Here is a 12935-nt window from a genome sequence, read left to right on the forward strand (position 1 = left end):
TCAGGAAGATCCCCTGGAGAAAGGCATGGCCACCCACTCCAGTATTCTTGCCCAGAGAACCTCATGGACAGACGAGCCTGGTGGGCTACAGTCCATAGGGTTGCAAAGAGTCAGACATGACTGAAGCGACTGAGCAGCACACATCCCACTTTGTGGACACATCATAATTTAAACAATCCTATTTTAGCTTTTAAGGTTATTTCCAGTCTTTAGCAAAATTCTGTTGAAAACCTTGGCTTGATCTGAGACAGAGGGTATGGGCACTTGACCAAGAGGCCAACTGGGAGTGACATTCAAGCCCACACTCCATTCATCAGACCAGGAACCCTAGAGTAGCACTGTGTCCCCAGGTATACAGGTGTAGTGAAGGGGAGTTCCCTGGCCTGAGCCCTCTAAAAGTCTTAGAGAAGCAGTCCTCTTTACCTAGTACCCAGCCAATCCCAGGGATCATAAGTCATCTCAGTGAGATGACTAGAAGCCACTGTGAGCTATACAGACACTAACCACTCAGAAGGAGTAGTTTATCATGAAGAGGCAGAACCAAGTAACAGCTACTGAATGGAAAACTGGATGGAAGGCTGGTACTTGAGAAAGGGCCAGAAAAATCAAGGGTGCCAGAGTTGTGAAGTGTCCACAACTAGAGAGAAGGAGGGGATATCCCCAGAGGGGTGGGGATAGTGATGACGAGCTTTGGGCCTGGGGCAGATGGAGGAACCCCTGAGGGTCAGTTTGAGGGTTCCTGAAAGTTAACAGAAAAAGGGAAAAGTTAATGGCTGCAAATAGAATCATGAACATCTGGTGAAAAAAATAGAAAATTTTTATTTAACATTTTCCCCCCATCAAAACCTTTTAATTTTTTTCAAAAAAAGAAAAAAAGCTATTCCCCTCAAACTCCTCTCCTTCTTCCCATGTTCTCACGTCTTTAAATACACCAAACATGATAATTTTATGAGCAAAGCACATTATACATAATACATTTTTATGTTTCAAAGCTTACAAAATGACTTAAGTTCCATAAAGAGTGTTAAATTAAAAAAAAATGCATATATTTCAGTTTTCCCACATTTCTGCTTCATCTGCTCTCCTCCATCACGGTGGGGTTTTTTTTCTCCCTGGCTTCAACATTTTGGGATATTTTGTAGCTGTAATCTCAAGCTTCGCTTCCAAAATGACCTTGTCTCTTCTCCAGACCAGTCCTGGGTTCTGATTCCAGTTCCACTATATGTTTGCAGTATAACTTCCAACAGGTCATTGAACCTTCCTGATCTTTATTTTCCTGTCTGGAGAATGGAAACAGTAATGCTATTATTGTAACTATAATACTACCCCAGGTTGCCATGATAACCTGGTATGCATTAAATAGCTGGTACAGTTCTTGATGTGCATTCGATTGGCTTCATGTTCTATCTCTATTCCCTAACATCCTTCAGAAAACACTCCCCATGATCTTGGGCTGGTTTTCCTTCTTGCTAATCTAGTTGGGGGTATAAATTAGATAGTGATATTTAGAAAAAGAAAGGGGGGATGGCTGGAGTCTAGAGAAATGACTGGAGGTAGATCTGAAGCAAAGCGGTGCCACCAGAAAAAAATGAGAAATCCAAATGGCAACCCACTCCAGTATTCTTGCCTGGGAAACCCCATGGACAGAGGAGCCTGGTGGGCTACAGTCCATGGGGTCACAGAGTCGGACATGCAGGGGGCATGGGTTCAATCCCTGGTCCTGGAAGATCCCACATGCACAGGGCAACTAAGCCCATGTGCCACGACTAGCGAACCCCCACTCTAGAACCTGCAAGCTGCAACTACTGAAGCCCACATGTCTAGAGCCCATGCTTAGTGGCAAGAGAAGCCACTGCAATGAGAAGCCTGTGTATCATAACTAGAGAGTAGGCGCCCCCCACTCACCGCAACTAGAGAAAGCCCATGTCCAGTAATGAAGACCCAGTGCAGTCATAAATTAATAAATAAACAAACAATTTTTTTAAAAAGCTTTCAAAAAAAGATATCCAGCTGTTCATCCTGCTTCTTTTCTTGGCAAGAGGTCCTCTGCAGTGTCTGTCTTCAGAAGTCAGAGGCCAGGAAGAGCTACCCTTCAGTGCAGAAAGGAAAACGTTCTTCAGTGCAGGAAGGAGGATGTTCTCTGGTCCAACTCTTGGACCTTGTAGATTAGGGACCATCAGTGCACATGTATGATTGGTTGGAACATCCATCCAAACATCAAACAGGCTGACTTCTCTCTTTCAAGGGAAGGGAAGTAAAACCATAGCCAGGGGCAGGCAGGGCCACTTTGATTCTAGAGCTTTTTCAGCTGCAATCAAAGTTTCACCTGGTTCTTCAGATCATCTGGAAAAGAGGAAGCTGGTTTGGGTAATGTGTGAAATGTTATCACCCTGATGAAATTATCAATAAATTTCAAGCTGACCCCCAGATGTCCACTTGACCAAGATACATATAGATCACAAACATTACCCTTCTGACATGCGTGGGGGGAATTGTCAAGTCTGCCTATTTTGGTGTCATGTATATTTCATGGCATCCAGGGTGGAGCTTCTAGACATCTTCCAACAATCTCACACTCAGAGCCAAGAGTCACATCCTGCATTTGAAGGAACAAGTTGTCTAACTTTGAGAGATAATAACCCATTTATTCGCTAAAACATTTGGGAAAGATGGAAGAGAGAGATTAGCAAGGATGTCCCAAAATGGAAACAGAATGAAAATCATGGTGTAAATATCTGGTACCTAAACTTCCTGGTCACAAGGTAACCATCCAGTTTTTTCAGCATCAAAAAACTGTAGCAAAAAACACACGGAGGTGGAGGAGTTCTCTAGTGCCCCTGCTCTGACATAATTTCTGCTGCTTTGTTGAAAACAAAACTATAATTAAAAAAGATACATGCACCCCTATTTCACAACAGTCAGGACATGGAAGCAACCAGTTGCCCATAGACAGAAGAATGTATAAAGAAGATGTGGTACATATATGCAATGGAGTATTAGTCAGCCATAAAAGGAATGAAATAATGCCATTTGCAGCCACATGGATAGACCTAGAGATTATCATACAAAATGAAGTGAGTTGGAAAGAGAAAAACAAATATTGTATATTCACATATATATATGTGGAATCGGGAAAAATGATACTGATGAACCTATGTGCAGGGCATGAGTAGAGACACAGATGTATAGAATGGACTTGTGGACATGGCGGGGAAAAGAGAATGGGACAAATGGAGACAGTAGCATTGGCATATACACACTACCATGTGCTGCAAACAGACAACCAGCAGGAAGCTGCTATAGAGCACAGGAAGCTCAGCTCAGTGCTCTGTGACGACCTAGAGGGTGGGATGGGGGGTAGGGGGGAGACTCAAGAGAGGAAACACATGTGTACACATGGCTGATCCACACTGTTGTACAGTAGAAACTAACACAACACAGTAAAGCAATTATACTCCAATTAAAAAAAAAATAAAAGGCAGAGAACTCCATAACCTTGTTACATAGAATAACAAAGGCCTCATCTCTCGGAAACGATCATCTTGTCTAGCTCCAAACCGCTTCTGCTCTAACTCCAACGGTGGAGATGAAAAAGATCAACTCTTTTTCATCATGTTTTTCTGTTTTTGTTGATGTTCAGTTGCTAAGTCTTGTCCAACTCTTTGCAATCCCAGGGTTCCCTGTCCTTCATTATCTCCCTGAGTTTGCTTAAATTTATGTCCATTGAGTTGGTGATGCTATCCAGCCATTTCATCCTCTGTTGTCCCCTTCTCCTCCTGCATTTTCTCTTTCCCAGCATCAGGGTCTTTTCCAATGAGTCAGCTGTTTGCAGCAGGTGGCCAAAGTACTGGAGTTTCAACTTCAGCATCAGTTCTTCCAATGAATATTCAGGGTTGACTTCTTTTAGGATTGATAGGTTTGATCTCCTTGCTGTCCAAGGGAGTCTCAAGAGTCTTCTCTGGCACCATAATTTGAAAACATCAATTCTTCAATGCTCAGCCTTCTTTATGGGCCAACTCTCACATTTGTATATGATTACTGGAAAAACCATAGCTTTGACTAGACAGACCTTTGTTGCCAAAATGATGTTTCTGCTTTTTAATACATTGTCTAGATTTGTCATAGCTTTCCTTCAAAGGAGCAAGTGTCTTTTAATTTCATAGCTGCAGTCACCATCCACAGTGATTTTGGAGCCCAAGAAAATAAAATCTGTCACTGTCTCCACTATTTCTCCTTCTATTTGCCATGAAGTGATGGGACCAGATGGCATGATTAGTTTTTTGACTGTTGAGTTTTAAGGAAGCTTTTTCACTCTCCTCTTTCACCCTCATCAAGAGGTTCTTTAGTTCCTCTTCACTTTCTGCCATTAAAGTGGTGTCATCTGCATATCTGAAGTTGTTGATATTTCTCCCGGCAATCTTGATTCCAACTTGTGATTCATCCAGCCCAGCATTACGCATGATATACTCTGCATATAAGTTAAACAAGCAGGATGACAATATACAACCTTGACATACTCCTTTCCCAATTTTGAACCAGTCTTTTGTTCCATGTCCCATTCTAACTGTTGCCTCTTGGCCTAAATACCAGTTTCTCAGGAGGCAAGTAAGGTGGTCTGGTGTCCCCATCTCTTTAAGAATTTTCCACAGTTTGTTGTGATCCACACAGTCAAAGGCTTTAACATAGTCAATGAAGCAGAAGGAGATGCTTTTTTGGAATTCCCTTGCTTTCTCTCTGATCCAGCAGATGTTGACAATTTGATCTCTGCTTCTTTTGCCTTTTCCAACTCCAGCTTGTACATCTAGAAGTTCTCAGTTCATGTACTGCTGAAGCCTAGCTTGAAGGATTTTGAGCATTACCTTGCTAGCATATGAAATGACTATGACTGTATATGGTAGTTTGAACATTCTTTGGCATTGCCTTTGTTTAGGACTGAAATGAAAACTGATTTTTCCAGTCCTGTGGCCACTCCTAAAATTTCCAAATTTGCTGACATATTGAGTACAGCACATTAACAGCATCATTTTTGAGGATTTTAAATAGCTCAGCTGGAATTCCATCACCTCCACTAACTTAGTTCATATTAATGCTTCCTGAGGTCCACTTGACTCTATACTCCAGGATGTCTCACTCTAGGTGAGTGACTGTACCATCATGGTTATCTGGATCATTAATTCCTTTTTTTGTATAGTTCTTCTGTTTATTCTTGCCACCTCTTCTCAATCTCTTTTGCTTCTGTTAGTTCCTTACTGATTCTGTACTTTATCATGCCCATCCTTGCATGAAATGTTCCTTTGATAGCTCCAATTTTCTTGAAGAGATTTCTGGTCTTTCTCATTCTATTGTTTTCCTTTATATCTTTACATTGTTCATTTAAGAAGGATTTCTTATCTCTCCTTGCTATTCTTTGGAATCCTGGATTCGGTTGGGTATATCTTTTCCTTTCTCCCTTGCTTTTTGCTTCTGTGCTTTACACTCATCTCAGTCCATTTGATTTCCCCAACCAAGTTCACGTCTCCAGTTTTCAGGATGAGAAAACTAGGGTTTGTTGATCTTTGGATTTTCAGGCCAAGTTTCAAAATTTATAATGTCAAAGTTGAGCATCAAGAGGAGAAATTTAATTCCTTTTCTCTCCTCACTGGGGATACAGTTGGCACTTGTCAATGAACTCTGTGCTTGGTTTTCTCTTTCTTGGGTTTTTCATGTTTTTACCATTCCTAAGAGGAAGAATCTGCTTCTTGGTGGTCATTGGCCCAGTTGTCTGAGGTCTGAGCTGGTGTTGGTCACTACCAGCCCTCAAGACTGATGGCCATGGGGAGAAGCATTTCACTGCTCCTTATCTGGAAATCTAATCCTGCCAACTGAGGCATTCTCCCTTCTCTGAATTTTGTGTTTCTCTTCTATAAAATGGAGACAGTAGGATCCTCTGCCCAAGATTTTGTTCTGAAAGATCGATGAATGGATATGAATATTTATTTACCCATTACTCACTGAGCTAAATAGGGTACAGATTGTAAAGTTTCCTGGCACATAGTAGGTGCTCAGCAAATGTTACCTGCCCACCCTTCCTAGAGCTGGATATTCTACTCCAGTTCTGTATACTATGGCCCTAAGTATTCTAAGAGGCTATGTGAATCCCATCCTTGATTTGATCAATGTTTCCTGCTTCTTTTGGTTCTTTCCATGTGCTGTACTTAGTTGCTCAGTTGTGTCTGACTCTTTGCAACTCCATGGGCTATAGCTCACCAAGCTCCCCTGTCCATGGGATTAGTTCTTTCCATGGGAAGAACAATTCCTGAATTCTGATTCCCATACAGAGGACCCAAGAGTTATGGGCCACATCTTATCCCCCAACCCCTTATTATACACTGAAGTCCTAACTCTCAGTACCTGAGAATGTGACCTTACTTGGAGGTAAGATCTTCACAGAGGTAATCAAGGTAAAATGAAATCATTAAGGGTATTGTTGTTGCTCTTTAGTCACTTCAATCATGTTGAACTCTTGAGACTCCATGGACAGTAGCCCACCAAGCTCCTATGTCCATGGGATTTTTCCAGTCAAGAATACTGGAGTGGGTTGCCATTTCCTTTTCCATAGGATCTTCCTGACCCAGGGATTGAACCTGTGTCTCCTGCACTGTCAGGCAGGTTCTTTACTGCTGAGCCACCAGGGAGATCTCATAAAGGGGGTCCCTAAACTACCATGGCCTATGACTGGTGTCCTTGTAAAAAAGAGGAAATTTGGACACAGAAACTGACACACAGAAGGAAGGTAATGAGTAGACACAAAGGGAGAAGATGGCCATAAGACAGGAGTGACGTGTCTGTCAGTGAAGGCGGCCCCCGAGGCCACCAGAAGCTAGAAGAAGGGCCTGGAGCAGTTCCCTCCCTAGTGTTTTCAGAGAGATCATAGTTCTGCTTACACCTTGATTTTGGACGTTTGGCCTCTAGAACTGTGACATAATGCATTTGTGATGTTTTAAGTGGCCTAATTCATGCTACTTTATCACGGCGGCCCTAGGAAGCAAACACACCAGAAGTTGGATATCGACTCACCGGGGTCTTTCTGGTTCGGGGGTGTGGTTCAATTTATAATTCTTTCATGGCCTCTGTGCTATGACCCAGCTAATGCATGCTTTCATTGCTTGGCCTCTTCGGCCCAAATTTTCTAAATTCAATCTTTTGCAGAAAGCCAAGCTGGGTGCAGAAGCAGACACACACACACACACACACACAGTCTCTATCTCAAATGTCAATTAACCAGCAAATGAGGAAAGGGGATAGTCAGGTCAGGAAGGCTGACCTGACAGACAACATCTTCCAGACCCTTGCTCAGAAACCTGGTATTTTGGGAAGAGCTCATATTTTGGTTACTGGCAGTAGCCAGGGTAAAATCCAGCTCTACTGCTCAACTGCAGTGTGAACGTGGACACGTTCCTCACCCATAAAATGATATACTAATAGTATTGACCAAATAGTGTTGTTGTAATGTTGAATGAGAAGCCATAGCATGGAGACCCACATAGATGGCACATTGGTGCTGCCTAAAGACTTATTCAAGCCAGGAGAGAAATACTTGCTGAGCAAGTAATAGGTTCCAGAGACTCTCCTAGGCACTTCCATGGGCCTTAGGTCTTAGCTGAGGCATGTGGGATTGTCATTGCATCATGCAGGATCTTTCGTCATAGTGCATGGACTCTTGAATCGTGGTGCACAGACTCAGTTGCTCTGTGACACGTGGGATCTTAGTTCCCTGACCAGGGATTGAACCTGTGTCCCCTGCACTGCAGAGTGGATTCCTAAGCACTGACCACCAATTGTTTTGATTACAGTGCTAGCTAGATAGCTGTGGGACCCCTTAAAAAGTAGTTATTAATAATGCAATTGCTATTGTGTCCTAAAGAATGAAACAATCACACCTTGTTTCCCCAGATTTTCTTTCCTAATTGCATGGCTCATTAAAAACATTTGAAAAAGAAAGAGAACCAATTGGCCTAAATCCCTCAACTGCTCATGAAAGATGGTTCAATGAGTCTTTTCTTCATCTGCACAATGTGCATTTTTGCATATGAAGATGGACTTTCTATAAACCAGGAGTGAAAGCATTTGAACGGTTTGTTTAGTGGTGGTGGAGGCTTTTGCATTTGGTGCTTGCCCATAACATCACTTCATCCTGACCAAGAGCATGATGTGACAACAATTCTAGGAATAAATCAGTGTCACAAGCACAGGGGAAAAATGGAACATGGGTTGTCACTCTCCACTCTGTGCCCAGGCAGACATGGCCAATCGATCACGGAACTCCTTCCCACAGAATCTGTTCAGGGACTTAGCACCTTAAGAACTCAGCCACTCTCATATAATCACAGTCAGGCTTCAGTATGAACGATCAGTTCAGTTCATTTCAGTCACTCAGTCATGTCCGACTCTTTGTGACTCCCGTGGGCCGCAGCACACCAGGCCTCCCTGTCCTTCACCAACTCCTGGAGTTTACTCAAACTCATGTCCATTGAGTCAGTGATGCCATCCAACCATCTCATCCTCTGTCGTCCCCTTCTCCTCCAACCTTCAACCTTTCCCAGCATCAGGGTCTTCTCCAATGAGTCAGTTCTTTGCATCAGGTGGCCAAAGTATTGAAGTTTCAGCTTCAACATCAGTCCTTCCAGTGAATATTTAGGACGGATTTTCTTTAGGATGGACTGGTTTGATCTCCTTGCAGTCCAAGGGACTCTCAAGAGTCTTCTCCAACACCACAGTTTAAAAGCATCAATTCTTTGGTGCTCAGCTTTCTTTATAGTCCAACTCTCACATCCATTCATGACTACTGGAAAAACCATAGCCTTGACTAGACGGACCTTTGTCAGCAAAGTAATAGCTCTGCTTTGTAATATGCTGTCTAGGTTGTTCATAACTTTTCTCCCAAGGAGTAAGCGTCTTTTAATTTCATGGCTGCAGTCACCACCTACAGTGATTTTGGAGCCCCCCAAAATAAAGTCTCTCACTGTTTCCACTGTTTCCCCAACTATTTGCCATGAAGTGATGGGACCAATACATTGGCCACCTGATGCGAAGAGCTGACTCATTTGAAAAGACCCTGATGCTGGGGATCCTTGGACTGCAAGGAGATCAAACCAGTCCATCCTAAAGAAAATCAGTCCTAAATATTCACTGGAAGGACTGATGTTGAAGCTGAAACTTCAATACTTTGGCCACCTGATGCGAAGAACTGACTCATTGGAGAAGACCCTGATGCTGGGAAAGATTGAGGGCAGGAGGAGAAGGGGACGACAGAGGATGAGATGGTTGGATGGCATCACAGACTCGATGGACATGGGTTTGGGTAGACTCTGGCAGTTGGTGATGGACAGGGAGGCCTGGCATGCTGTGGTTCATGGGGTCACAAAGAGTAGGACACAACTGAGTAACTGAACTGAACTGAACTGAACTGATGGGACCAGATGCCATGAACTTAGTTTTCTGAATGTTGAGTTTTAACCCACCTTTTTCACTCTCCTCTTTCACTTTCATCAAGAGGCTCTTTAGTTCTTCTTTGCTTTCTACCATAAGGGCGATATCATCTGCATATCTTAGGTTATTGATATTTCTCCCGGCAATCTTGATTCCAGCTTATATGAAAGATATTTGCTATCTATAGCTCAGGAGAACACAGAAGACCTTAACTGTCTTCTCTTTTTTTGAGCAAAGAGGTAGCAAGTCATTTATCCCAAAATCTGATGGCCATAGTGGGGAGGAAGAGTAGGGCTTTAGGTGTGAAGGACTAGTTGAGATCACAAATGGGAAAAAACATAAGTAGGGAAAGAAATCAGACCCAGGAATAATTAATTCAGATACCCTGGAGAGAGAAAGAACTAATAGGGAAGTGCCGGACAAAGAAGGATAATGATGCCTCACATCGGAGACCCACATAGATGACACATTGGTGCTGCCTAAGGACTTACTCAAGCCAGGAGAGAAATACTTGCTGAGCAAGTACTAGGTTCCAGAGACTCTCCTAGGCACTTCCATGGGCCTTTTCTCATTCATCCCTCACAATAACTCTGTAAGGTAGGAAGTATTTTTCTCATTTTACAGATGAAGACACTGAGACTCAGAAAGGTAACTTGCCCAAAGTCACAGATACGTGCTACCTGCATTTTGAGTCTCTTCCTTTTTCTTTTCTATTACAGTTAAAGTTCATAATATTAGATCTTAAAGGCTTTCCAGACTACCAATAAATTGCAAAATAACAACAACAATCAGAAAATACAAAATAATAAGATGAACAAAATGCATAATAACAACAGCAATAAGAACTGTAAGAAATAGGAAAGATTCCACAAACTTTGCCAGGTCATGTTGACTGAAATTTTTACTTGCTATCAAGGACCTTCAAGGTAGGAACTAATAGATACCCAGACTGGAAATAGAGATAAAAGATACTCTTGGAAGGCGGGGCTGAAGCTGTTTGTAGCCACTGTGTCTATGCCAAGGTCAGAGTCAACACAGATTAACAAGTTGGTGGTACCCCATCCCTGGAGGGTGTGCTTGGCAGTGAATGAGAGACAGGGCAGCATAATCGTGTGTGTGGCTCATCATGCCAGGCTGCTTGGGTTCAACCCGCAGCTTCACATCTTCCCAGTTATGTCACCTTTAACCATATTACTTTGGGTGAGGTATGGTGTGACCAGATGCAGATCAAGAGAGAGAAAATGGTAGACTTTTGTGATTTGTCACACTCAGCTCCCTGGGGAGAAACAGCATGCCATGTAGGGCCACTCTGGGAGGCACCTGGTCCACCACGAGGCAGGGGGAGAGGGAGACTGTAGTCAGGCTCCTTTATTGTGGTTTCTTCAGGAAGGAAAAGGAGAGGCAGAGTAAGCAGGTGTAAGATTGGCTCATTGAACAATTTCAGCCTTGGGGCATAGTTGCTCTCCCAGATTACCTTGTCTAGGGTCCTTGGGGTGGACAAATCTGCCTGGAATGTGAGCCCATTATGGAGGTGCTTGGGTGTGGACGTTTCCACTCGAAAAGAACTAATTAACCTCTAGCCAGGGCCTCCAAACTGGGTCAAGACAGGATTTTAAAAGATGCATTAGCATTACCTTCAGCAAATTATGGAATTTCTGGACCCCATTTCCTTATCTATAACATGAGAATATACGTACCCTATAGGATTGTGTGAAGATTAAGAAAATAATCTTAAACTGGTGTCAGTTCAGTTCAGTTCAGTTCAGTCGCTCAGTCGTGTCCGACTCTTTACAACCCCATGAATCGCAGCACACCAGGCCTCCCTGTCCATCACCAACTCCCAGGAAGCATTCAAAAGTATGTTATAATTTTTTAATGTTTTTGTGGTAAAATTCATATAATATAAAAGATACTATTTTAACCATATTTAACTGCACATTTCAGTGGCACTAAGGACATTCAATTGTTGTGCAACTCTCACTATCAGCCATCTCCTGAATTTTTCACCTTCTCAAACTGAAACTCGGTTCCCATTAAAACACTAAGTACCCCTCACCCCCAGCCCCTGGAATCTACCAGTGTACATTCTGACTCTATGACTATTCTAGGTACCTATGATTTCAGCAAAGAATATTAGTAATAAAGTCATTAACAAAATCCTAAGAAGGACCCTACCTTTTACAACCCAAAGTTCACCATGCACAACACCCTCTTCTAGCTAAAATGGCCCCTGCCTTAGTCCTTACTCAGCTAGGCTGCCGACTCCATGGGGCATTGAATCTGGTGTCTGTAGTTCGTCCATTGACTGGCCAATGACCAACAAGGCAAAGTAGAATGGCCAGAGGAGTTGATGACTATCAGCAGAGCCAATCAGACCAGCCTCCTGAGGAATGTGGCCCAGCCTCCTGGGGAATGAGGACCAGTTAGGTGGGAGGGAGAGGATGATGGAGTTGAGATGGATGCAGAGCCATCATTAGGGAGAAAGAGGGAAATGGATGGACTAGGTTGCTTGTGGAACTACCTTAAAGTGTGATAGCTTTTCTGGTTCCCTTTATACCATATATATGCTGAAAATGTCTACCCGCTCTAGTTCCCTTTAAAAGGAACTGTAGTCTTTTAAAATACGGCAACCATATACTTTTTCATGCTTTGCTTCAACACATGCAAAATAGGTTGTCACTCCCACATGAAGCTAGGGAGAGGTCACGTGACTGTCACACCAGTCCTATCCTTAACTTGCTGTGGACCATCCCACGTCCTCTCTCAGCCCGTCTCCTCGTCTGTCAAACTCCCTGGACAAACTCTGAGGCTCTGACATCCCTCCAGGTTCTGATGCTCTGAGCCTTCGCGGGTGTCTGGGGTCACTGGAGGATGGGGCCGTGGAATCAGGTGGGAACCCCAGAGTGGAGGCATCAGCTCTGGGCAGGATCATCTTGGTGCTTGTGCCCTGTGTCCCACCCCCCCCCCCCAGATGCCTAGAGAAGAAACAGAGATGTGTTACCAACCAAAGAAACGGAGATAAATATAGCCCTTGCTGGATTAATATCCCCAGGATTACTCACGTCTCCTTCAAAGTGAAGCAAAGATCATGTGCCACCTGACAACCACCCAGCTGGCCTGAGAAGAGTCGCCATATGGATGGTTCTCGCTAATTATAGTTAAATACTGAAGGGAGGGCTTCCAGCATAGAGCCTCATCAGATCAGAACCCCTTTTCCAGGAGCTTAGTGGAAGGGTTGTGAGGTTACTTTGCTCAGACTCATCCAGGCATGTTCAGGCATGCCATCCCATCTTCCCGGAATCAACTTTCTCCAACTTAAACACAGAGGGATAATATTGATAATGTCCCTTATTTTAAAAAGGGGTCAATGGTAGTGGCCTCTATGCCAAATAAAGAGCCAATGAAGATCCCGGATCATGAAGGGAGCCAAGTAAATAATCAATAATTTAATAAATGCACACTTGAGG

General features: G+C 43.3%; 1 long non-coding RNA gene across 4 annotated transcripts in view; it reads right to left on the reverse strand.

The window, feature by feature from the left end:
* Nucleotides 1-832: 832 nt before the first annotated feature.
* The window catches only part of LOC129637464 (uncharacterized), a 103897-nt gene continuing 91794 nt past the window's right edge, over nt 833-12935 (reverse strand). For 2 of the 4 annotated variants that reach the window (XR_008707479.1, XR_008707477.1), the window contains 2 exons: nt 1906-2343; nt 833-1280 (listed from right to left, as the gene is read on the reverse strand). This is a non-coding gene — a long non-coding RNA (uncharacterized LOC129637464). Of the gene's footprint in view, nt 1281-1905; nt 2359-12935 lie in introns of all 4 variants that reach the window. The other 2 variants (XR_008707478.1, XR_008707480.1) reach the window with 2 other exon arrangements.

The sequence above is a fragment of the Bubalus kerabau genome, chromosome 23, assembly GCF_029407905.1.
Source record: "Bubalus kerabau isolate K-KA32 ecotype Philippines breed swamp buffalo chromosome 23, PCC_UOA_SB_1v2, whole genome shotgun sequence".
Classification (NCBI taxonomy): domain Eukaryota; kingdom Metazoa; phylum Chordata; class Mammalia; order Artiodactyla; family Bovidae; genus Bubalus; species Bubalus kerabau.